The sequence below is a fragment of the Bos javanicus genome, chromosome 17 (assembly GCF_032452875.1).
Source record: "Bos javanicus breed banteng chromosome 17, ARS-OSU_banteng_1.0, whole genome shotgun sequence".
Lineage (NCBI taxonomy): Eukaryota > Metazoa > Chordata > Mammalia > Artiodactyla > Bovidae > Bos > Bos javanicus.
In genome coordinates, this window is record NC_083884.1 from 69,407,947 (window position 1) to 69,434,711 (window position 26,765).

General features: G+C 39.6%; 1 protein-coding gene across 15 annotated transcripts in view; it reads left to right on the forward strand.

Annotated features, from left to right (window-relative positions):
• The window catches only part of MTMR3 (myotubularin related protein 3), a 129,892-nt gene that overhangs the window by 8,154 nt on the left and 94,973 nt on the right, over positions 1 to 26,765 (forward strand). The window lies entirely within an intron of this gene.

Sequence of the window (26,765 nt, forward strand, 5' to 3'; positions counted from 1 at the left end):
GGTGAAAATGGAAGGGCAATGATAGAGACTACTTAAAAATTATTGAGCGTTAATCCTCAATCCTTAACTATTTAATTTACAAATAATATATATAGTAACTGGTTATTGTGTGTCTTATTAAATATAGAGAAAAAAATTAACGAGGATGAGAATTAAAGTTCAAGTATCTTTCTCCTTTACTGCAGTGGAGCATCTTGGGTACTCCTTGGGTGTACTGTGTTCTACTTTGGATATAACTGCTTTAGACACTTAAGATGTAATGTTGGGCTTTTATGGTCGACTATTTCAGAGCTTTCCCCCTAGTTCTGCAGGTGGTCCAGCCTAGTTGGATTATGATAGTCTTCACAGTGGCCTGTGCTATCGAGAGCCATGTCTGCAATAAGGGAAACGTAGACCTTGCGCATAAAGCACCAGCTGAGGCGCTTGTCTGTGTCTTTGTTGAGGTGCTTGATTTGAAAAGGGCCAATCATGGGATAGGAAGCAGTCTCAATAAGTAGCCTACTTCTCTTAAAGATGAAGAACTGATATTCTGTAGAGTATATTTTTTAAAGTCTCTGCTTTATGGAAAGCAGTTTGGTTGTAACATTTTTGTTTTCTAAGAGCTTAGGTCTTGGAGACTGAAAAAGATGAATAATTGCTATGTACTATCTTTCCTTTGCTTGCAAAATACCACAATTAACCTGTCACTCTTTAACTCCATTTGGAAGAGCCTGAGTCAGTAACTTAAAAAATGCTTTCTTGGGCCAAAACTTTCTCTGAGTCCTGGATTAAAAGGTGACTTTTTTTCTTAATGTTTGAATATGTTCCTGTTTTTAAAAAATTTAAACTTTTTATTTTGTGTTGGAAGATAGCCGATTAACAGTATCGTGGTAGTTTCAAGCGCACAGCACAGTGAGCCAGCCGTTCATATGCGTTCATATGCATGCACCTGTTCTCCCCCAAACGCCCCTCTCGTCCAGGCTGCCCTGTGACACTGGGCAGAATTCTTTGTGCTTAAGTTCATAAGTTACTTTTGATTTGCCCCTCTCCTCCCTGCTGCTTAGTTACGAAATCTGGAAATGGTGCTTTTACCCTACAAAAATGAGTCTCCCTCTCTCTTCCTATCATGGGGAGTTTAATTTCAGTAATTTTATATGGATCGGTCATTATTGGAGAAAGATGATATTGAAGTCTTTGAGATTGTGAAAAGAGCAACTTGTGATTATTTTTTGCCAGTTAAAAGATAATTTATATTGAAGGTGATTGCTGTATATAGTATTTTTGGAAAAAGGCCAGGTATTCCTTTTTACCTTAGGTAGCATGATTTATAAGGTGTTGTCACAGACATCTTAGATCCTCATAAGGGTTTGAGAGCATCATTTAATCACGGGTAGTATTGTGACTCCTTTGAGGCCACATGCCTCAAAGGAGTGTTTGACATCGTCTTTAAAGACTGTAAGCCTGAAGAAGTAGGTGGTATTTAGTCACTAAGTCATGTCCGACTCTTGCGACCCTGTGGACTGTAGTCTGCCAGGCTCTTCTGTCCATGGGGTTTTCCAGGCAAAAATACTGGAGTGGGTTGCCATTTCCTCCTCTAGGGAATCTTCCCCACACAGGGATGGAACCCTCATCTCCCGCATTGGCAGATGGATTCTTAACCACTGAGCCACCCAGGAAGCCTGCAGAAGTAGGTACTGATGGCTGTTCTCCTTCACTCCTCAGCACTTCATGTACTGCCTGGTATAAAGGAAGCTATCAATTTTATGGACTGTTTAAACTCTCACCTATATATTTACACGTGTAAATAAACTATAGTCTTGTGAAACCAACACATCACTTTCTGTAGTTAGATCGTTCCTTCATCTGATGTGCACAGAAAACATTTCTGGGGGAGAGGTCATTAATTTTACATCAGCCTTTCAGATATCCCCTTACTTTCTCTTCAGGATAGATGCATGGTGACAAAAAAGTCTTGATGTAATTCCTTTCATTGTGTGGGTTCCTCCTACTGGCAAGAGTCGTGTGTGTGTGTGTATATGTATGTGTATGTATCTGTATTTATATAGTAGCTTGCTATTTAAAAAGGAAACATACTCAGTTTTTGTGTGTATGATGGTTCTTCAAACATGGACTGCAGGGTTTGCCATAGTGTGAATGAAAAGGAGCAAATATAATTTCTGTCACTTATCTTATTCTCTCCAGTTCCCTGTACCTGTGGTTTGGTTTATTCCGAAAAGGCTGAAAAAAAATTAGTCTTCTGAAGAAGCTAGTATTTTATTTCCCCTTTGATCTGCTGAACTTAAAATCATGTTTCATAAGTGAACTAATATACTTTTATACATAAGAGAGACTCTATAAAGACAAGAATGGAAATACTAATAGTGATTAATTTCTGGCTGGAATAGTGACCATTTTCTGCCTTATGTTCTTCTGTAGTTTTCCAGTTTTCTGTAATGAACATGTGTTACTTTTTTTTTTACTATTATAATTAGGGAAAACCTGCTACTTTAAAGTACATTTTAATGTCCTTAGTTTTCATTGGCTGGCTTATGAAGATTTAAATCGTAGTCAGCATTAAAGGAATGGGTTGTGGACTTCCTTAGTGGTCCAGTGATTGAGACTCCACACTTCCACTGAAGGAAGTATGGTGAGGAAGTTCCACATGCCATGGGGTGTGACCCCCCCCCCCCCCCCCCGCCGCAAAAAAAACATTAATCGACTCCAATTCCTAAGGAGAGTGGCAGCTGTAGGAAGCAGTATGGGAAAATGGGGCAGGCAAGCGGATTTGAACTTTCTGACTGTAAATTCCACTGTGGCACTGAGGCAGTCTGGGCTTTGGTCACAGTTAAACACAAGACCTCCACCTGATATTTCCCTTCCTAATGAGCTGATTGAGAATTATGAATGACATCTTGAAAAGTCAGATACTGTGAACTTAAACACAGGACTCGGCCAGAATTCCTAGTTTTCCTGCTGACTTGCCATGTGGAGTAAGAACTGTAGCCCTGTGTGTATTTAAAAATATTAAATGGGAAAAAAAACCCAAATAGGATTATAGCAGCCCAGATGTGATACTGATTTTGCACATGTAATTTGAACTGGAAGATACTTAGATAAATGACTTTTATTTTGACAGTTGGGGTTTTGGTGTTAATGTATATAGCTGGGAGTTGAGCCACTGTAAATTTATTTACTCATTCATCTATTGATACTCTAGGAAGATCTATATAATATATCCAGAGTTTAAGTGATTAGGTAAAGCCTATCAGCTTTTGCTGTTTATTGAACATTATAGTAACTTCAGTGCTTGTGTAGATAGATGATATATCATTCAGAATGTTAGATTTCTGGGGTAGAACATTATTAACTGTCTGCCCTTTATTCTTTTAAAGAATAAGATTAAAGTTCAAGGGCAATCAAGGTAATAAAGGTAGATACTAATATAAATTTAAAGGCTTTTTTAGTTTAAAATTTTATAATAAAGATATATAGGTTTATTAAAAAAAATACCTTGTAGAAGTTGATTAAGCCCATTTTTCTGTTCCCAAATCCCACAATCTTGGCTTTCTTTTTTTAAAAGAAAATTTAAATATTTCAAAAATTCAGAAGAATATGGAGAATAATTTAACAGACACCATGTGCCTAAAAGTTGATTTAGATTTAATAGATGTTGATATCTTGTAAAATTTGCCTCAAAGAGGTATTTATATTTGTTTTTAAAAAGCAAAATATTACATAGTTGGAGTCCTTCCTGCATTCATCTTAAATCCTATTTCTATTATCCAGAGGTGGTTTTACCATTTTAGGCCATCCTGTGCTGTTTTATTCTTCCTACAGATGTCTGTGTGTGTTTGACATGTAGTATTATTGTGTTTCAAATCCATATAGTACCTTAGTGTATATATTCTGCTGTTTGAAAAAGCTTGAAATTTATCTGTTAATATATGTATGTTTTCTTAATAGCTATGTAGTACTCAGTTGTTTGAATAGAATGCAATTTTAGTCCCATATTGTTTGTTTTTGATTAATATACAGATCTTAAAATTTCCTTTTAATATGATCAAGCTGTACATGGCTGATTTACAATTTTTTTCTCAGTGTATTATAAACATCTTACTCTATCGCAAAATCAGTCAGTTCAGTTCAGTCGCTCAGTTGTGTCCGACTGTTTGCGACCCCATGAATTGCAGCACGCCAGGCCTCCCTGTCCATCACCAACTCCCGGAGTTCACCCAGACTCACGTCAGTGATGCCATCCAGCCATCTCATCCTCTCTCGTCCCCTTCTCCTCCTGCCCCCAATCCCTCCCAGCATCAGTCTTTTCCAATGAGTCAACTCTTCGCATGAGGTGGCCAGAGTACTGGAGTTTCAGCTTCAGCATCATTCCTTCCAAAGAAATCCCAGGGCTGATCTCCTTCAGAATGGACTGGTTGGATCTCCTTGCAGTCCAAGGAACTCTCAAGAGTCTTCTGCAACACCACAGGTCAAAAGCATCCATTCTTCGGCGCTCAGCCTTCTTCACAGTCCAACTCTCACATCCATACATGACCACAGGAAAAACCATAGCCTTGACTAGACGAACCTTTGTTGGCAAAGTAATGTCTCTGCTTTTCAATATGCTATCTAGGTTGGTCATAACTTTCCTTCCAAGGAGTAAGCGTCTTTTAATTTCATGGGTGCAGTCACCATCTGCAGTGATTTTGGAGCCCCCCAAAATAAAGTCTGATACTGTTTTCACTGTTTCCCCATCTATTTCCCATGAAGTGATGGGACCAGATGTCATGATCTTCGTTTTCTGAATGTTGAACTTTAAGCCAACTTTTTCACTCTCCACTTTCACTTTCATCAAGAGGCTTTTGAGTTCCTCTTTGCTTTCTGCCTTAAGAGTGGTGTCATCTGCATATCTGAGGTTATTGATATTTCTCCCGGCAATCTTGATTCCAGCTTGTGCTTCTTCCAGCCCAGCGTTTCTCATGATGTACTCTGCATAGAAGTTAAATAAGCAGGGTGATGATACACAGCCTTGACGTACTCCCCTTCCTATTTGGAACCAGTCTGTTATTCCATGTCCAGTTCTAACTGTTGCTTCCTGACCTGCATACAAATTTCTCAAGAGGCCGATCAGGTGGTCTGGTATTCCCATCTCTTTCAGAATATTCCACAGTTTATTGTGATCCACACAAAGGCTTTGGCATAGTCAATAAAGCAGAAATAGATGTTTTTCTGGAACTCTCTTGCTTTTTCGATGATCCAGCGGATGTTGGCAATTTGATCTCTGGTTCCTCTGCCTTTTCTAAAACCAGCTTGAACATCAGGAAGTTCACGGTTCACATATTGCTGAAGCCTGGCTTGGAGAATTTTGATCATTACTTTACTAGCGTGTGAGATGAGTGCAATTGTGCAGTAGTTTGAGCATTCTTTGGCATTGCCTTTCTTTGGGATTGGAATGAAAACTGACCTTTTCCAGTCCTGTGGCCACTGCTGAGTTTTCCAAATGTGCTGGCATATTGAGTGCAGCACTTTCACAGCATCATCTTTCAGGATTTGAAATAGCTCAACTCGAATTCCATCACCTCCACTGGCTTTGTTCGTAGTAATGCTTTCTAGGGCCCACTTGACTTCACATTCCAGGATGTCTGGCTCTAGGTCAGTGATCACACCATCGTGATTATCTGGGTCGTGAAGATCTTTTTTGTACAGTTCTTTGTATTCTTGCCACCTCTTAATATCTTCTGCTTCTGTTAGGTCCATAGCATTTCTGTCCTTTATCGAGCCCATCTTTGCATGAAATGTCCCCTTGGTAGCTCTAATTTTCTTGAAGAGATCTCTAGTCTTTCCCATTCTGTTGTTTTCCTCTATTTCTTTGCATTGGTCACTGAAGAAGGCTTTCTTATCTCTTCTTGCTATTCTTTGGAACTTTGCATTCAGGTGCTTATATCTTTCCTTTTCTCCTTTGCTTTTCGCTTCTCTTCTTTTCACAGCTATTTGTAAGGCCTCCTCAGACAGCCATTTTGCTTTTTTGCATTTCTTTTCCATGGGAATGGTCTTGATCCCTGTCTCCTGTACAATGTCATGAACGTCATTCCATAGTTCATCAGGCACTCTGTCTATCGGATCTAGTCCCTTAAATCTATTTCTCACTTCCACTGTATAATCATAAGGGATTTGATTTAGGTCATACCTGAATGGTCTAGTGGTTTTCCCTACTTTCTTCAGTTTCAGTCTGAATTTGGCAATAAGGAGTTCATGATCTGAGTCACAGTCAGCTCCCGGTCTTGTTTTTGCTGACTGTATAGAGCTTCTCCATCTTTGGCTGCAAAGAATATAATCAATCTGATTTCGGTGTTGACCACATTGTGATGTCCATGTGTAGAGTCTTCTCTTGTGTTGTTGGAAGAGGGTATTTGTTATGACCAGTGCATTATTAGTCTTTGCCCTGCTTCATTCCATATTCCAAGGCCAAATTTGCCTGTTATTCCAGGTGTTTCTTGACTTCCTACTTTTGCATTCCAGTCCCCTATAATGAAAAGGACATCTTTTTTGGGTGTTAGTTCTAAAAGGTCTTGTAGGTCTTCATAGAACCATTCAACTTCAGCTTCTTCAGCATTACTGGTTGGGGCATAGTTTGGATTACTGTGATATTGAATGGTTTGCCTTGGAAATGAACAGAGATCATTCTGTCGTTTTTGAGATTGCATTCAAGTACTGCATTTCGGACTCTTTTGTTGACCATGATGGCCACTCCATTTCTTCTGAGGGATTCCTGCCTGCAGTAGTAGATATAATGGTCCTCTGAGTTAAATTCACCCATTCCAGTCCATCTTAGTTCGCTGATTCCTAGAATGTCGACATTCACTCTTGCCATCTCTTGTTTGACCACTTCCAATTTGCCCTGATTCATGGACCTATTTACCTGTTTTTAAGGACTGTAGTTTTTTAAAACTTTTTATAGACACGAGAGTTATTTATCCAGTCCTTTACTGATGGACATCTAGGGATTTTTTTTTTTGGGGGGGGGTACTTTTCCCCGTATTACAAAAAGTGCTGTCTCTGATGGATATTCTTGCACTTTATACTTTTGAACAGCTGTAGGGTAATTTCTATAGAAATAATTCTGCAGAGTAAATTTTGGGGGAGTAGAACTGCATGCAATAAATATTGATGCTAAACCAGTATGTATATTCGTAACTTTCTTACTCCTGATCTGTTCACTTAGTTTCGTTCAAAATTGGGTGCTGTGTAAGAGGCGCTGAGCTGGGTAGTTTTGCCATATAAAACAGCTAACATGTTGAAGTTGCATAGTAGAAATGAGGAGTTCAAGCTTTACTTAGGTAAGGCACAAAGAGCTATGTTTGGGAAATAGTTTTTGTTTTGCTAGCACAGAATAGAAGATTCAGAAATAAGTTTGTAAAGTGCTAAAAATTGAAATAAAATATTAAAGTACTTAAAATTTCTTTTACTCTCTGTACTGAGCCCTTGCAGGGAAGAGATGTCTTGTGGCAGTGTGCATAATTGAGAACAGGCAAAGATTGGAAAGCAGTGAAAAATCTGTCCTGTACTCAGAATTAGGTAGTAAGGACCTGAATTAAGGTGGTGGCAGGGTGGTAATTTAGCTTGCTAACTTAAGCATTCTTAGTTGACAGCCTGAGGGAAATACACAAATACTTGAATGAAGTAGTTGAATGGGAAGTTTAGTGGCAGGGACTTAGAGTTGGTGGGTTTTGGGCCTCAGAGAATAGTGATGGTACAGAAATGTAGAACTGGGAGGGGGAGTTTGGAAAAGGACTGAAATGAAACCCTTGACACATTTAACGTTGAGACCAGGGAATATTCAAGTGAAAATGTCTCGGAGGAGCTCGGAGAGAAAAAATTTGAGGCAGGAAGAAAGGTAGGTCTTATCTGAATGAGATCTTGAACCTAGAAGAGCCAAAGATTGATCTTCTCCCACTCCCCTAAATGTGATCTCAAAATTTTAAAAAGCTGTTAAAATTAGGTTAATGAGGCCAAGGAGAAGAAATTTCCAAATGAGTGATAATTAAATTTGAGTGAGATGGGGAATAAGTTAGTGATCCATACTACTCATCCATCATCATTTTTTATTTATTTTTTTAAATTTCTCCTCTCCACCCCAAGGCCTTTTAAAAATTTATTTATTTGGCTGTGTTGGGTCTTAGATGCAGCATGTGGGATCGAGTTCCCTCACCAGGCATTGAACCCTGGTGCCCTGCATTGGTAGCATAGAGTCTTAGCCACTGAATTACCAAGTCCCCTTTTTCTTAGGATATGCATTCAGGATATTGTAAGAAACGAGGAGTGTGACACGAGACAGCATATATGAAACATGTTGTTCAATAGAAGTTTCTCTGATTCCTTCTGACATTTGATAACTGCTGTTCAGTACATATTGAGCACTTGAAATTTTGGCTAGTTTGAACAAGGAGCTAAATTGAGCATTTTCATTTTAAATAGCCACGTGGTTAGTGACTACATGTTGGACAGCACTGCTTATGGATTCTTAAAATGAGACAGTGATGTAGATTAGCAGAAGGAGAGCATCTCAGGATAAAATAGAAGCATTTACTTATCTAAAAATTTTGTTGCAGCGCTATCAAACTTGCATTGGAATTAAGTATTTTGGTGCAAACAAAATTTTGCAGTTTTGTATTGTTGGCTATAGTTGACAACTCATTTTTATATAAAAGAGCAAAATTATTTTTAAGAGACTTAGAGTCTGCAATTTCTTCATGATGTCCCCTCCCTTTTTTTCTTCTGTCTTGCTTTTTAAAGGTTATAATTCAATTTTATGGATGAAAGGATATTTATTGAGATATTTTGGATTTCTGTTTTCTCCTATTAAAAGTAACTGAAAGTTTCTTAGAACTCTCACTGGGGGGTGAGAGTACTAGTTATCCTTTAAATAAACCAATACCTTAGATATTTTATGGCTTGAGGAATGGTTTGCTTTCAGAATGATTGGTTTAAATTGAATATTTGACGGCAGTGAGAGAACCCTTTTTACTCCATGCTCTTCTATGCTCGGTTGAGTCTGACTCTCTGCAACCTGTGGACTGTAGCCTGCCAGGTTCCCCATCCACGGGATTTTCCACCAAGAATGCTGGAGTGGGTTGCCATTTCTTCCTCACTCCAGGACGGAACCTGTGTCTCTTGCGTCTCCTGCGTTGGTAGGCAGGTTCTTCACTGTTGTGCCACCTGGGAAGCCTAAGTGCACTCCGTCTGCAAGAAGAAAAATTAAGTGTATGTGGAAGAACCATTCACAAGGCGGTGCTAACTGTGTGATTTCACTTTTATAAAGTTACCAGAAAACTCCTGATAGATGGCGGCAGAAGTCAGAATAATGGTTATCTTTGGTAGTGAGCACAGGGAGACTGTGGGGTTGCAAGTTATGTTCTGTATCTTGATCTGGGTGGTAATTTCATGGTTTGCTTTATGAGAATCATTGAGTTGTGTACTTAGAATGTATATACTTTTTTTGTATGTATGTAACACTTCAGTTTTAAAACTTTTAGCACCTCACGTAATTTTAGTGAATATAGTTTTCTTCAGCTTTTTAAATTTTCTTCTACCTCTATTCATACATGAATACACTTAATGAAGAAACCTATTTTATCTTTTCAAATTACAACGTTAAACATGTGGAAGGGTGCATAAAACAAATGTATAGCTTAATGAATTTTTAAAATGAGTATATTGGAGGGACTTCCCTGGTGTTCCAGTGGTTAAGACTCCAGGCTTCCACTGCAGGGGGCAGAGGTTCAGTCCTTGGTCTGGGAACTAAGATCCTGTGTGCCTTCTTGCATGCTGTGTTGTGGGGCCAAAAAGTACATTGGAGGGTTTGGTTTTGTTTTTGAGTGTGTCATACCTGTGTCTCTGTAAGAAGGGGAGGGATTGGTAGAAGGCTAAAATGTTTGAAGAGAACAAAGTTTTGAGGACTCTCAGAATACCAGATCTGTGCCTTGGCTTTGTCTTCACTTTGCTATCTCTTTGGGCAAGTTACTTGACTTAATGTGGGCCTCAGATTTTTCTATACAGTAGGAATAATACCTAACCTTTGCAAGGTGACTGGTGCAATTGAGGTAAAATTAATAGGAACATAGAATAATATTATTAGGCATTTAGGCCATTGAATTTTGGTCTCTGACGTCACAGAACAGAATTGTGATGTGAAAAGAAAATGATTTGTACAAGGACACACAGTGACTAAGATCATTCATTTAGATTGGCTTAAAAATTTCTGAGACTTCTAAGTATGCCAGAGACTATTCTAAGCAATTTGTATGTATTAAGTCATTTAATTGTCTGGGATTATTCCCAGCATGTGTGTGTGCTAAGTCTTTTCAGTTGTGTCGGACTCGGGACTCCTGCCAGGTGGCTTTGTCCATGGAATTTTCCAGGCAAGAACACTGGAGTGGGTTGCCATGCCCTCCTGCAGGGGATCTTCCTGACCCAGAGGATGAACTTGAGTCTCTTTCCTGTATTGACTGGGGGTTCTTCACCAGTGGTGCCACCCGGGAAGCCCCAGTTATTATACTTAATTATAATTATTCCAGTTTTACTGACGAGGAAATCAAGGCAAAATGGGGTTAAGTAACTTGAGAGGTAGTTGAGTTCTTTGCTGTATTGCCCAGTTAAGTGAAAGCTCTTAAAGATTTTAGGCAAACGTTAAGATCTTTTAATAATCTTTTGCAGGTTTTGTAAAGTAAAATTTTGGGTTTTTGAACCGAAATTAGAAAAGGAACCTTATTTGTTGTGACTGTCGTGATTATGGAAAAGATTAATGTTAATATTTACTGTTTGAATTTTATTCCCTCCTTGACAAAGCTCATTTTCTTCTTAAAATGCCTAGGATGTGAACACTAGTTTTCTTTTAAAAATGGATTTGTTTTTTAATCCTCAGTTTGTTTCTGCCTGCAGATACCGTTTAGATTTGTAGGCAAAATGTTAATGGAAGGGAGCTATCAGACTCGGAGGCAGCTCTAACATGGTTTAGTGTTCTGCTGTTTTGGTATCTGGTCCCTGTTTTTCAGAACTATAATACAGATTCTGTCACATCTGTGGTTTGAAAAAATTTAAGCCATGGTTTTTTAGTATAATAATGAAATTTAAAGTATAATCTGTATACAGGAAAAGTCACCCTTTTTGAGTACTGTTCTGCAAGTTTTGGAAGCATGTGGTCAGTACTCTCATCAAGATATAGAAGAGTTCCACCATCTCAAAAATTCTCCTGGTCCTTCAGTTGGGGGAACTCCCACTTCTTGTCTTTGGCAGCTCCGGATGTGCTCTGTCACTACAGTTTTGTCTTTCCCAGAGTTTGATGTAAATGGAATCATGCGGCATGTAACTTTTTGAGGTTGGCTGCTTTTATTTAACATAATGCACTTGGAGACATTCGTAGTTTGTGTATCAGGGGGGGTTACTTTTTATTGCTGAAGCATCCCATTGTATGGATGTATCCCGGTTTTTATATTCACGTTCCAAGATCATTCAGGTTGTTTTCAGAGCTGGTATAAACATATTAACACACATGTATGTGTGTGCCCGTATTAATGTGTTTTCTCATGGTTAAAAAAAAAAAACCTGGTGCCTAGAGGTTTTTTAACTTTACTATGGAACCTTAAAAAGCTTGTAATATTCACAGAATTTTGTTATTTTCTTAGTAAATCCCTCCCAAAATTTCACTCTTAGAATGAGAGTAATTTGTTATATAAATAACCTTACAGTGTAAACTGTAAATAGTATTTTTAAAATTAAGGAAATAGGCACATGTACTTAATCAGTGGGTATATTTACTTATCAAACTCCTTAGTGCATAATTTTTTTTTTAAGTTTATTTTTAATTGGATAATTGCTTTACGATGTTGTGTTACTTTCTGCCATACAGCAATGTGAATCAGCCATAGGTATACCCATGTCCTCTCCCTCTTAAACATCCCTCCCACCTCCAACCCACTGCATAATTTTATATTTTGTTTTTAGTAGCTCTTGAATTGTGAGCCTTTGACTTTCTTTTGTTCCTCTAGCTAGCAGAATGGTTATATAATTGGTTGTGAAAAGTCTTAAGGAGAACAGGCTTAGCACTGTAGACTCCCCCAAGATGACTGGAAATACTAACATTGATGGCCTATTTCATGTGAACATGTCTTGACACTTAGTTTATGGTTGATTAGCTACTTGAATTAAATTATCCTCTTTGTGTAGTGACTGACCTTTCTTTTTCTAATGGTGTGAAGCCAAGAAAAAGAGGTAAGGCCTTTTTACCTTGGAAAAGAAATTGCAGGCAATTTTTGCAAATTACTATTGAGGTTCCAATTCTAACTCTTCAGAGGACTAGAGACCACAGGTGGTATGATTGAGCATAGTATGTGTGTATTTCTTTTGATTAGTCTCAGGGTCTCAGTTTGAGCCTTTCAGAGACTGACTGAGGTACTTGGTATACAGAGCTACAGAGCTTCTTTCAGCAATGTACATTTCTTCTGAGTTAGAAACTGAATGTTGTGTTTAGAACCAAGACTTACTGCACTTCAAATGTGAACCTTTGGTTAAGGGGATATCTCACTTGTGGGCTATCGTTTTCTAGCTATTTCCTGTGGAAATATCTACCTGGAGATGCCCAGTCTTGACAGTAATGGGGGTTGAAAGTAACCATTCCTCTTCTGTGTGTGGTGGTTAGATAGGGGCAAGACTTAGGCTCTTCACTTTTCCTGAGACTGCAATATTGGTGATTCATGTTGAGAATTCCAGAATAGGGTTGCCAGAATTAGAAACATGGGGATATGGAGGTAGCAACTGTTATGGAATCAGTATTACAAATAAAATTTTAATTAGTTGTATTAGTTGCACACTGAATTTTCACTGCTACCTTGTGAAGTAGTCAGGGCAGGTGATACTATTAACTCTCCCTTAACAGGTGAATAAATTGTGTGTAAAAGCTGTCATTACTTGTCTGAGATTGCACTGCTAGTGAGTAGCTGAACTAGAACTTCAACCCAGATCCTCTGATACCAAGTTGAATGCTCTTTTTACTTTTCCAGTTTAGTTTGATGAATAAGAGCTCAGGCTTAGGTTTGAGTCATGGTTCTACCACTAGTACTCTGTGATCTTAGACAAATTTAACTTCTTGCTTCAGATTTCTCCATTTTAAAACAAGGATAACAGTATTCTTGGGGCTTTTATTAGATTCAGCAAGTGCTTTTAACAGCTAGCACTCCATATAGGCCTATTGTGATTGTTGCTACTGTTACTACAGGAATAACACTGCTTCTTTCCCTGAAGGCATTATAACTGTCCAGCACTTTCTTTGGAGCTAGGAAGTTCTGCACTCCTGCTCTGTGGAAGTACTTCAGTTGCACTGCATACACCCTTCCCCCATTCCCAACAGTGTTTTACCTTCTTAAAACTAGAATTCCAAAAATTTATTAGTGAGTTCCTCTTAAAAGGTACAAAAATAGATTTTTCCCCTTAGAGATATTTGTTGAGCCTTCAGAGAATTCCTGGGTATCTCAAACTTTCCTTAACTTGATAATTCTTCAGCTAGCTTACCTGATACAGAGAAAAATAATTTTTCCTTCCTCAAGAGCATAAAAAACTTTAAAATATACCCATTTGCATAACACCTACTTAAACCAAGTTACCAGGAGATTTTACAGGACATTTTTGGACACTTGCACTTAAGAGAATCTTTTAACATGATACTGTATAAACCTGCTTGGGTTATTCCTTCTTTTACTGAGATATGTGAGTGGCTTGCTTGGATATGTATCTGTGTCCTTTCTTTGATAAATACTTGAGGGAGCCTTTTGAAATGCAGTGTTTTGGCCACCCTTGCAACTCTACAGAAATACGGTTTCATGATAAAGTTAACAAAAAGCACATTGGCAGCAGTCCAGAAGCTGACTCACCAAGGAGTAATGATAGACCCTTTGAAGGGAATGGCCTATCCCAGGGTCCTATTTCAAAGCTTCATACTAGGATACCATCAGTGAAAGTCAGCCAAGAAATCAAGATGAGATCTTACTTGTATCTACTGGGAATAATGATAGGAAAGATTTCCATAGTAGAATGCAAGTAAGATTTTTCCCTGATGTTGTAAAACTTGGGGATGGACAACAAGGTGAGGATACAGAATGGTGGTGACCTTTGTGGGGCTGTGGTGCTATTTCCTTTTCTGGGACTGGATGAGAATAGTCTTGTCATGACTTAAGGTTAACTCAAGAAGCTCAGTGCTGGATCAGTTTTCTAGAGCTCAGGGAATATACTTAGCTCAGTAGTAAGCACAAGTATCATGTTCATGTCAGACACTGTAGCTACTGTTTCCTACTTGAACAGACTCGAAGAAACTGAAGCAAGACCAGAGTCAATTCAGTTTAGAGGAGCAGACCCTTGGCCTACTAGCACTGCATATTTTAGGAGTAAAAATGCTCTGAAAGTGGACTTGCTTCAGAGGCATGAAGTATCTGAATTATCAGCTGTCTTTGTGACTTGGGCAAGGTGACTTATGTTCTTGTGCCTTAGTTCCCCCCTTTGTAAAAAGGGATAATACGTTGTAGGGTTGTTTTAAGATAAATGACTAATAAATGGTGAAGCATGTAGAAGAGTTCTCTTATGTGTTGGCTGCTAAAATTGTTATGAACAAGGACCTTCTCCCTTACACTATTTGCAGCTCTATGTTTTTGTAATTTTTCGTAAGCAGTATGACCAGTAGAACTTTGTATTAAGGAATTTCTTTATCATAAATAAATTTGCTACTTATTAAAAATAGAGTACCATTTTATTCCCTCAAATTGAGCCTGAAAGATAAGAATTAGTAGAGTGAGCCTTTTTCTATGTCTTATAGGTACTCAGATATTACTAAATGTAGGTCATCGTTTGAATTGAATTCTGAATGCACATGCAGTTATGTAGAACAGAAACAGCTTGAGTAGGACTGGAAATGCCGGAAAGATAAAAACTGTAGAAGGTAGCAAACTGTGTCGTTTAAACTGCATGGTGGATCAGCAAAGAATTTGGGGTTGCTGGGTTTTCTTTATAACAGTCAGTTGTTGTGAAATGATTAGCCCTGAAACAAAGTAATTTAAAACTTAGAATATGCTGCTGCTGCTGCTAAGTTGCTTCAGTCGTGTCCGACTCTGTGCGACCCCATAGATGGCAGCCCACCAGGCTCCCCTATCCCTGGGATTCTCTGGGCAGGAACACTGGAGTGGGTTGCCATTTCCTTCTCCAGTGCGTGAAAGTGAAGTCACTCAGTCATGTCCGACTAGTAGCGACCCCATGGACTGCAGCCCACCAGGCTCCTCCATCCCTGGGATTCTCCAGGCAAGAGTACTGGAGTGGGGTGCCAGTGCCTTCTCCGTAGAATATGCTAGGAAATTTGATTCCTTTTCACTTAAAAAATGTCTCTTTTAAGGAAGGAAGCTGGAATTCCCCAGCGGTCCAGTGGTTAGGAGTCCACTGCAGGGGGCCTGGGATGGATCCCTGGTTAGGGAACTGGGATCCTGTAGACTATATGACACAGCCAGAAAAGGAAGGACGCATTTCTCCAGAGATATTTAACTCCCCAAGTGTTGTATGATTCTTGGCCATTGCTGTGTTGACTATATGTGAAAAGTGAAATCGCTTAGTCGTGTCTGAGTCTTTGTGGGCCCCATGCACTGTAGCCTACCAGGCTCCTCCATCCATGGGATTCTCCAGGCAAGAATACTGGAGTGGGTTGCCATTTCCTTCTCCAGGGGATCTTCCTGACCCAGGGATCGAACATGGGTCTCCTGCATCGCAGGCAGATGCTTTACTTTCTAAGCCACCAGGGAAGTCCGGTTGACTATATCATCACCAAAGCGTCTCAGATTTGTGCCATCAGAGAGTGGATTTTTAAAATGAGATTGTTTTGTCTTTTGCTAAACTATCATATATATATATATATGTTTGCTCATTAAGTGGACCTTTTCCTTTCCCCTCTCTGTGTTTGGACTTTTTTGTAATTTTAGGTCAGTGATCTAGAGCCAAGGGTTAGATTTCCTTATTTTATACGTTTTGGGTTATATCTGGAGGATTATTGCTAATTCTTGCATTGTGTCCTTAAGCCAACACTTGATTATACTAGTAGTGAAAGGAGTGGGGTTTTCATTGGATTTTTGTTTTTGAGATCCTTGCATTTGAGTTGTGAAATCAAGATAACTTATAGAGGCAAGTTTCTGCTTTTGATTTATTCAGCAGGATTTCTCATTACTCATTTTCTGTTGCATTAAGAGTTGAGCACGTGTTAGACCTGGCCAATTTTGTGTCTGTATCACTTGTAGTACTGATTGGCATTTGACACAAAGGGCCAATAGGTGTTCTTTACTGGTATTGTTACACAGATGACAGGAGCAAGCTGTCAGTTTTCTGGATTTGTGAAGCTGGAACTGCCTCTAGTGGGAGGCAGGAGGTTTCCTTGCAGTGGGAGAGAATGAGAACAAATGAGTCAAGAGGAGCCTGAGATAAAAGAAACGGATCCGGTGGCATTGAGACTTTGAGGCCCTACTCCTGAAGTTCATTCTTTTTGTTTCTGTGCACCACTTTCATATCCTTCTGTGAGCCAGGCAGTTCTGACTTAAAAAAAAGAGAAAAGTTTATTTTTGGCTGTGCTGAGTCTGAGCTGGGTCTTTGTTGCTGTGCAAGGGCTTTCTTGAGGTGAGGCGCGCTGGGACCACTCTCCAGTTGTGGTGCTTGGGCCTGTTGCGGAGCACAGGCTCCAGGCATGAGGGCTTCGGCAGGCGTGGTACTTGGGCTCCGTAGTTGTGGCTCGCAGGCTCTAAAGCACAGGCTCAGTAGTCAGGCACAGGCTCAGTAGTTAGTTGCTCGGAGGCATGTGGGATCGTTCCAGATTAGCAATCAAACCCATGTCTCCTACTTGGCAGAGGGACTCTTTACTACTGAACCACCAGGGAAGCCCAGGCAGTTCTGATTTTAAGTTAGCTTGAGTTTCTTTCATTTAAAAATTCTGATCAATATATCTAATATTAGTCCAATAATGTTTAAAGATAGTTTGGACTTTAATCTCAGGGTGAGCATTTAATATTCATAGGTAAATTCAGTTTGTATATAAAACGATACTCAGAATCAGTGAAAATGATGACGTATTTTCAATTGTGTTAGGATGGGTATAGAATGGATCAGTGTTCTTTTCTGTTTATACCTGTACAATGTAGAGGTTTCCTTTAAAGAGATTATAACCATAAGTAGTAGAGCAAAGATAGAAATTAGATTATAATCATAATTTCACTCATCGTCATGAATATCCTCTGTTGTTTTCTTAAAAAGAGGCCATGGTAATTGTATAAAGATTGCAGAAAGAGGGAGGAGAGAAAAATGAAAAGTAGAACAGATAAAAGGAAGTGAAAGATAAGCTTCATATGCTGAGAATAGTGAACCACTAGTGATTGCTGTGGGTGCCGTGGACTGCCTACTTCTGAGTTCGATGTTAGACGCCTGTGAATGAATTGGTGACAGACATGAAAGGCTGAGGTTAGGATTCATGTGGTTGTTAAGTATCCAGAGCAATTTTCTTGTGTTTTAAAATAAGCTGTTGGCATTATGTTTCCTTACAAAACCTGGTTCTTTCATTACTTGGCCCTAATAGCTTGATTGTAACATATAAGGGGAGAATGAAAGATATAGTTACTCAAAACTTTGTTTGAGAATTGTTTTGGAAACCTTTGAATAATGGGATTAATGTGCAAGGCACTGCAGTGAACATGAAGAACTTTAAAATAATCTATTCCCAAAATAAACTTGACCACTGGTGAGAGCGTCCTAAGCCAAGTATTTGAGAAGTCTGTGCTACACCGTCCAACTTTTAGCCTATCTGTTTTAGCCAGCTTGCCCCAAGTAAACTGAAACTTCCTTTACTGTTCACTGTGGGTTAAATGCAGTTCCTGGAGCTTCATCGAAATGGTTTCAGTTATACAGATTCTCATGGTCATCCTAAATCCTACATTCTGTGTTTTAGATTTACAATAAAATGGTTTGTATCCCCAAACATGGTTTCACCAGTAATTGATAATATGATTTGGGGGCAAGACATTAACTTCTTAGAGCCCTATTCTGAGATTTAGGAAAAAAACTTGCCTTATCTAGAGCATATGTTTATACCTCTGACTTTTTGTTGCTGCTGAGTGGGGTCAGAGGGAGGCTTCAATGAGGTATAATGCACAAAATTCACTTTTTGTTTTTGCCCTGCTGCATGGCATGCAGTATCTTAGTTCCCTAACTTGGGATCAAACCTGCATCCCCTGCAGTGGAAGTATGGAGTTTTAACCAGTGGACTGGCAGGGAATTTCCAAAGTTGACTCATTTTTAACTATATAGTTTGAGTTTTGAAAATTGTATACAGTCATAAAAATACTCTTTCTTATTACTCCAGAAAGTTTGGATCACTGTCCTTTCCCATCTTCAATAACTATGGTTTTGCCATTTTTCTAAAATGTCGTATAAATGGAATAATATTAACGCAGTACATGCTATTTTGTGTCTGCCCTCTTTGATCTAACATAATGCTTTGAAATTCACTCCTGTTGTTAAAAGTAGTATTAGATTGTTCTATTTAATTGTTGTACAGTTGCTTAGTTGTCTTCAATTCTTTGTGACCTCATGGACTGCAGCACACCAGCATTCCCTATCTCTTGAGTTTGGTCCAATTCATGTCCACTGAGTTGGTGATGCCATCTAACCATCTCATCCTCTGACGCCCCTTTCTTCTTTTGCCTTCCATGTTTCCCAGCATCAGGGTCTTTTCCAATGAGTCAGCTCTTCACATCAGGTGGTCAGAGTACTGGAAATTCAGTATCCATCCTTCCAATGAATATTTAAGGTTGATTCCCTTTAGGAGTGACTGGTTTGATCTCCTTGCAGTCTAAGGACTCTCGAGTGTTCTCCAGCACCATAATTCAAAAGCATCAATTCTTCCATGCTTAGCCTTCTTTATGGTCCATCTCACATCCTGTACATGACCACTGGAAAAACCATAGCCTTGACGAGACGGACCTTTGTTGGCAAAGTAATGTCTCTGCTTTTTAATACGCTGTCTAGGTTTGTCATAGCTTTCCTTCCAAGGAGCAGATCAGATCAGTCGCTCAGTCGTGTCCGACTCTTTGCGACCCCATGAATCGCAGCACGCCAGGCCTCCCTGTCCATCAAGCGTCTTTTAATTCCATGGCTGCAGTCACCGTCCGCAGTAATTTTGGAGCCCAAGAAAATAAAATCTGTCACTGCTTCCATTTTTTCCCTTTCTGTTTGTTAATTGTAGTAGTATTCCATTATATGGATATTCCACAGTTTCTTTGTTCACTAGTTGTGGATATTTGAGTTTCTAGTTTTTAGTTAGATAATAAAGTTCCTTATGAATGTATGTATTATTTAGCTAGTAATAAATAAATTTCCTTATGAATGTATGTTATAGGTCTTTGGGCATTTGTTTCAGTTTCTCTCATTTAAATACCTAGAAGTGAACATTACAGAGTCACACAGTGAATGTATAACTTTATAAGAAACTGCCCAACTGTTTTCCAAAGTGACTACGCTGTTTTTTATTCCCACCAGCAGTGTATGAGAATTCTAGTTGTTCCACATTCTTTTTAACACTTGGTATTGTCAGTCTTTTGGAGAAGGAAATGGCAACCCACTCCTGTACTCTTGCCTGGAAAATTCCATGGATGGAGGAGCCTGGTAGGCTGTACAGTCCATGGGGTCGCAAAGAGTCAGACACGACTGAGCTACTTCACTTTCACTTTCATTGTCAGTCTTTTTTCAGCCATTCTTGTGGGTCTGTGGGCTTCCCAGGTGGCTCAGTGGTTAAGAATCTGCCTGCCAGTGCAAGAAATGACTTCGATTCCTAGGTCTAGAAGATGCCATGGAGGAGGAAATGGTAATCCACTCCAGTATTCTTGCCTGGGAAATCCCGTGGACATAGGAGCCTGGCGGGCTGCAGTATGTGGGGTCATAGAAAATCAGACATGACTTAGCACATGTGCATGTGGGTCTGTAGTGACATATTATTGTAGTTTTACTTTACAGTTTTCAGATGAGTAACACTGATCATCTTTCCATGTGCTTATTTGCTATTCATTTATCTTCTTTGAAGTATTCTTTAAAATCTTTTGCCCAGTTGAAAAATCAGGAGTTTTTTTTAAGTTGCAAGAGTCCTTCATCTTTTCTAGGTGGTTGTTGTTGTTCAGTTGCTCTAAGTCATGTCCGACTCTGCGACCCCGTGGACCGCGGCACTGCCAGACTGTCTCTTGGAGTTTGCTTGACTTCATGTCCATTGAGTTGATGATACTGTCTAGTCACTCTCATCCTCTGTCGTCACCTTCTCTTGCCTTCAATCTTTCCCAGCATCAGGATCGTTTCCAGTGAGTTGGCTCTTTGCATCAGGTGGCCAAAGTATTGTAGCTTCACCATCATTCCTTCCAGTGAATATACAGGATTGATTTACTTTGACATTCACCACCAGATACATCAATAACTGAGCATTGGTTCTGCTTTGGCCCCTGCGCTTCATTCTTTCTGGAGCCATTGGTGATTGCCCTCTGCTCTTCCCCAGTAGCATATCTTTTTGCCTTTTCATACTGTTCATAGGGTTCTCGAGGCAAGAATACTGGAGTGGTTTGCCATTCCCTCCTCCAGTGGACCACATTGTGTCAGAACTCTGCACTCTGACCTGTCCATCTTGGGTGGCCTGCACGGTATGGCTCATAGCTCCATTGAGTTACTCAAGCCCCTGCACCACCAAAAAGCTGTGCTCCGCGAAGGGGATTTTCTGGATATGAATCCTTTATTACAGATTTTGCAGATCATATTTTGTGGAATATGTTCTCATCATTTGTGGCTTTTCCCTTTTCATTTTCTTAATAGTATCTTTCAAAGATTGGAAATTTTAATTTTTAAGAAGTGTTATTTGCTGACCTATTATACTTGATATTCTTTACAGCCTATCTCAGGAATCTTCTGTAGGCCTAAAGTCACTAATATTTTCTTAAAACCACAAAACTTCCAGAAGGAAAATTTATGTTTTACATTTAGGTTTGTGAAACTGAAGTGTTTTACAACTTGAAGTAATTCTGTTTAATGAATGAGATAAGGGTTAAGGGTCATCATTTTGTATACAGATTTCTAAAATTTCCTCTAAGCAATGCTCCAGTTGCAACCCACAAATTGACGTACTATGTCAGATATTTTCGAATTTCTCTTGTAATGTCTTGTCTTTGCTATGGATTATTTAGAAGTGTGTTGTTACTGATTGCTAATTTAATACCCTTGTGATCAGAGAACATACTCTGTAGGATTTCAGTCTTTTGAATTTGAGATTTATTTTGTGGTGCATTATGCATACTCTGTGCATACTCTGTAGGATTTCAGTCTTTTGAATTTGAGATTTATTTTGTGGTGCATTTATTTTGAGGTGCATTATGGTGAATATGCTGTGTGTCCTTGAGAAGAATATGTATCCTGCAGGTAGACATCGGTTTTGGTTGATCGCATTGTTGGTCTTTGATATACTTACGTTTCTGGCCTGCTTGTACCGTCAGTTACTGAAAGAAGAGTGCTGAAGTCTCAGGCCACATCTGTAGGTTCAGGTCTGTCAGTTTCTGCTTCATGTTTTTTGAAGTTCTGTCTTCAGGTGCATATGTAGTTCACAGTTGGGATGTGTTCTTAGTAAGTTAACCCTTTTATCATAATGATTTGTCCTACTTTGGTATTATTTGCTCTCCCCAAGGCAGCTTGGGTAAGGAAAGCTATGACCAACCTAGACAGCGTATTAAAAAGCAGAGACATTACTTTGTCAACAAAGGTCCGTCTTGTCAAGGCTATGGTTTTTCCAGTAGTCACGTATGGATGTCAGAGTTGGACTATAAAGAAAGCTGAACACTGCAGAATTGATGCTTTTGACCTGTGGTGTTGGAAAGACTCTTGAGAGTCCCTTGGACTGCAAGGAGATCCAACCAGTCCATCCTAAAGGAGATCAGTCCTGGGTGTTCATTGGAAGGACTGATGTTGAAGCTGAAACTCCAGTACTTTGGCCAACTGATGTGAAAGGCTGACTCACTGGAAAAGACCCTGATGCTGGAAAAGATTGAGGGCAGGAGGAGAAGGGGATGACAGAGGATGAGATGGTTGGATGGCATCACCGACTCAATGGACATGAGTTTGGGTAAACTCCAGGAGTTGGTGATGGACAGGGAGGCCTGGCGTGCTGTGATTCATGGGGTCGCAAAGAGTCGGACACGACAGAGCGACTAAACTGAACTGAAAGGCAACTTTATCTGACATGAGTATGGATAGCTCTTGTAGCTTTCTTTGGACTAGACTAGAATTTGGATGGTCTTTTTCCATCCTTTTAATTTCAAGCTATCTGTGTCTTTTATTTACAGTGTGTTTCTTATAGTTATCATATAGATTTTCATTACTAAAGTTTAGTCTGACAATGTGTGCCTTTTAAATGGGATCTTTAAAAAAGCCAGTTAGCATTTAAGTATTGTTATTGTTGGACTTCCCAGGTGGTGAGAGTGGCAGTCCACTCCAGTATTCTTAGGGCAGAGGAGCGTGGGGGGCTGCAGTCCATGGGGTTGCAAAGAGTCAGACACACTTGAAGCAGTAGAGCACACATTGATCCTGGTTAGTTTAAGTTTTGCTTAAACTTGCTCCTTGTTTTCTGTTGTGGGGATCCGAGTGATACATGATTATTTTGAACTAAAGGCATTTGATATTCAACAATTCAGAAAGAAGCCTTCTTGGAGTTTCCTTTATCTCTAAACAGAAACTTCTGGATTGAGGCTCCCATAAATCCTCTCTCCAGAGAAATTTATGGCCATGAAGAAAAATGGGTAAGACCACCTTATACTTGCATAAACATTATCACAAACTTTCTTCTGTTTATTCCTCTAGAAATCTATATGTTGTTCCCCATGGAATTCTTTTCATCTCCTACATTTTCTTTTAAATTAAGTACATAAGCCTCTGTCTTTCACTGTTTAAAGAGTCACTTCTTTTGTGCACTTTTCATATTGTTGTTCAGTCGCTAAGTCATGTCTGACTCTTTGTGACCCCATGGGCTGCAGCATGCCAGGCTTCCCTGTCCTTTACTGTCTCCTTGAATTTGCTCAGACTCAAGTCCATTGAGTCAGCGATGCCATCCAACCATCCCATCCTCTCTCACTGCATTCTCGTCTTGCCCTTTGCAAGCATCAGAGTCTTTTCCAGTGAGCTGACTCTTCGCATCAGGTGGCCAAAGTATTGGAGCTTCAGCTTCAGCAACAGACCTTCCAATGAATATTCAGGATTGATTTCCTATAGCATTGACTGATTTGATCTTCTTGATGTCAAAGGGACTCTCAAGAGTCTCCTCCAGCAACCTGGGATCAGTTCTTAGGCGCTCAGCGTTTTTTATAGTCCAACTATCACATCTGTACATGACTGCTGGAAAAACTGCAGCTTTGACTATATAGACCTTTGTTGGCAAAGTGGTATCTCTGCTTTGTAATATGCTGTCTAGGTTTGTTATAGCTTTTCTTCCAAGGAGCAAGCGTCTTTTAATTTTATGGCTGCAGGCTCCATCCTCAATGATTCTGGAGCCAAGAAAATGAAATCTGTCACTGTTTCTGCTTTTCCCCATGTATTTGCCATGAAGTGATGGGACCAGATGCCATGATGTTAGTTTTCTGAATGTTGAGTTTTAAGCCAGCTTTTTCACTCTGCTCTTTCACCTTCATCAAGAGGTTTTTTTAGTTCCTCTTCAATTTCTGCCATTAATATGATATCATCTGTGTATCTGAAGTTGTTGATACTTCTCCCGGCAATCTTAATTCCAGTTTGTGCTTCAACCAGCCCTGCTTCGCATGATGTACTTAGCATATAAATTAAATAAGCAGGGTGACAATATACAGCCTTGATGTACTTATTTCCCAAGTTTGAACCTGTCCGTTGTTCCATGTCTGGTTCTTAACTGTTGCTTCTTGACCTTCATACAGGTTACTCAGGAGGCAGGTAAGGTAGTCTGGTATTCCCATCTCTTGAAGAATTTTTCACAGTTTGTTAGGATCTGCAAAGTCAAAAGGATTTAGCGTAGTCAGTGAAGCAGAAGTAGATGTTTTTCTGGAATTCCCTTGCTTTTTCTGTGATCCAGCAAATGTGGGTGATTTGATCTCTGATTACTCTGCCTTTCCTCAACCCAACTTGTACATCTGGTAGTTCTCAGTTCATGTACTGTTGAAGCCTAGCTTGAAAGATTTGGAGCATTACCTTGCTAGCGTGTGAATTGAGCACAGTTGACCATTCTTTGGCATTGCCCTTCTTTGGGATTGAAGTGAAAACTGAGTGTTTCCAGTCCTGTGGCCATTGCTGAATTTTCCAAATTTGCTAACATATTGAGTGCAGCACTTTAATTGTATCATCTTTTAGGATTTGAAATACCTGAGTTGGAATTCTATCACCTCCACTAGCTTTGTTCATAGTAACACTTCCTAAGGCCCACTTGACTTCACACTCTAAGATGTCTGGCTCTAGGTGAGTGACCACACACCATTGTGGTTATTGGGTCATGAAGACCTTTTTTGTACAGTTCTTCTGTGTATTCTTGCTACCTCTTCTTAATGTCTTCTGCTTCTGTTAGGTCCTTACTGTTTCTGTCCTTTGTCGTGCCCATCCTTGCATGAAATAGTCCCTTGATATCTCCAGTTTTCTTGAAGAGATCTCTAGTCTTTCCTATTGTTGTTTTCCTCTATTTCTTTGCATTGTTCATGTAAGACATTTTTTTCTCTCTCCTTGCTCTTCTCTGGAACTCTGCATTCAGTTGGGTATATCTTTTCCTTTTTGCCTTGCCTTTCCTTCTCTTCTTTTTACAGCTATTTATAAGGCCGCCTCAGACAACCACTTTGCCTTCCTGCATTTCTTTTTCCTTGGGATGGTTCTGGTCACCTCCTCCTATGCAGTGTTATGAACCTCTGTTCGTAGTTCTTCAGGCACTCTGTCTACCAGATCTAATCTATTGAGTCTATTTGTTACATCCACTTTATAATCGTAAGGGATTTGATTTAGGTCATACCTGAATGGCCTAGTGGTTTTCCTACTTTCGTCAATTTAAGACTGAATTTTGCTATAGGGAGCTCATGATCTAAGCCACAGTCAGCTCAAAGCCTTACTGTGTAGAGCTTCTCCATCTTCAGCTATAAAGAATATAATCAGTCTGATTTCAGTATTGACCATCTGATGATGTCCGTCTTTTGGATTGTTGGAAGAGGGTGTTTGCCACGATCAGTGCTATATCAGCTAATATCAGTAGCATATTGGACACCTACCAACTGGGGGGCAGGGGGGCTTATCTTCTGGTGTCATATCTTTTTTCCTTTACATACTGTTCATGGGGTTCTCAAGGCAAGATGTTGAGTGGTTTGCCCTTTCCCTTCTCCAGTGGACGACGTTTCTTCAGAATGCTCCCCCATGACCTGTCCTTCTTGGGTCACTGATTAGTGACTGCTCATTCTGTTCTTGTTCTATCAATATAATATCCCAACGCCTTTAGAAAAGGATTTTCTGTTGGTTTTCACCAGCTAGAATTCATTAGAATTCGGAAATAACTCAAGAGGACTAGCCTCTTAAAAGCCCACTTTAACCTTAGAAGAGGAAAGGTGATTCTAAGTGGATTTTTTTTCCCCTTCACTTGAGGGTGGCATTACGTTTTCTTATTTATTGCTTAGAGAAAAAATTGTGTGTCCAAAGGTATCTCTTGTGGCTGGGTCATTATTTAGGACTGCAGGCATCAATTTTGCTTTCTTAGTAGTAGTCTCTACTCCCTCAGCATGTGAGAAAAGACCATTCATATAAGATTTTAAAAGTTGTACTGGGATTTGCATTAAAAGTTGTAACACATAGCTAGTAGACTTTATAATTGTAATGTGTAATTTTCACCTAAGTAGGGACCATCTTTGTTCACCAGAACCGTTATTTCTCTGGAACAAATCTTGGTGTCAGTTTTAGCAATACTCAAGGACTAGTGCTAGCATGTAAATACTGACAGAAGATGTCATTTTGTCATCATTATTTCCTGTGATTTTGTCATCATTTTTTAGTTCAGTTGCTCAGTTGTGTCCGACTCTTTGCGACCCCACGCCAGGCCTCCCTGTCCTTGACCAACTCCCGGAGTTTACCCACACTCATGTCCATTGAGTCAGTGATGCCATCCAACCATCTCATCCTCTGTTGTCCCCTTCTCCTCCTGCCCTCAATCTTTCCCAGCATCAGGGACTTTTCCAGTGAGTCAGCTGTTCGCATCAGGTGGGTAAAGTATTGGAGTTTCAGCTTCAACATCAGTCCTTCCAGAGAACACCCAGGACTGATCTCCTTTAGGATGGATTGGTTGGATCTCCTCGCTATCCAAGGGACTCTCAAGAGTCTTCTCCAACACCACAGCTCAAAGACATCAATTCTTCAGCCCTCAGCTTTCTTTATAGTCCAACTCTCACATTCATACATGACTACTGGAAAAACCATAGCCTTGACGAGACGGACCTTTGTTGACAAAGTAACGTCTTTGCTTTTTAATATGCCGTCGAGGTTGGTCATAACTTTCCTTCCAAGGAGTAAGCGTCTTTTTAATTCCATGGCTGCAGTCACCATCTGCAGTGATTTTGGAGCCCCCCAAAATAAAGTCAGCCACCATTATTACTACTAGATAAAAGAAAGCTATAAAAATATTGTGTGTTATTTAATACTTTTTGCTTTTGTTTTACAATTTTTAAAGTCTC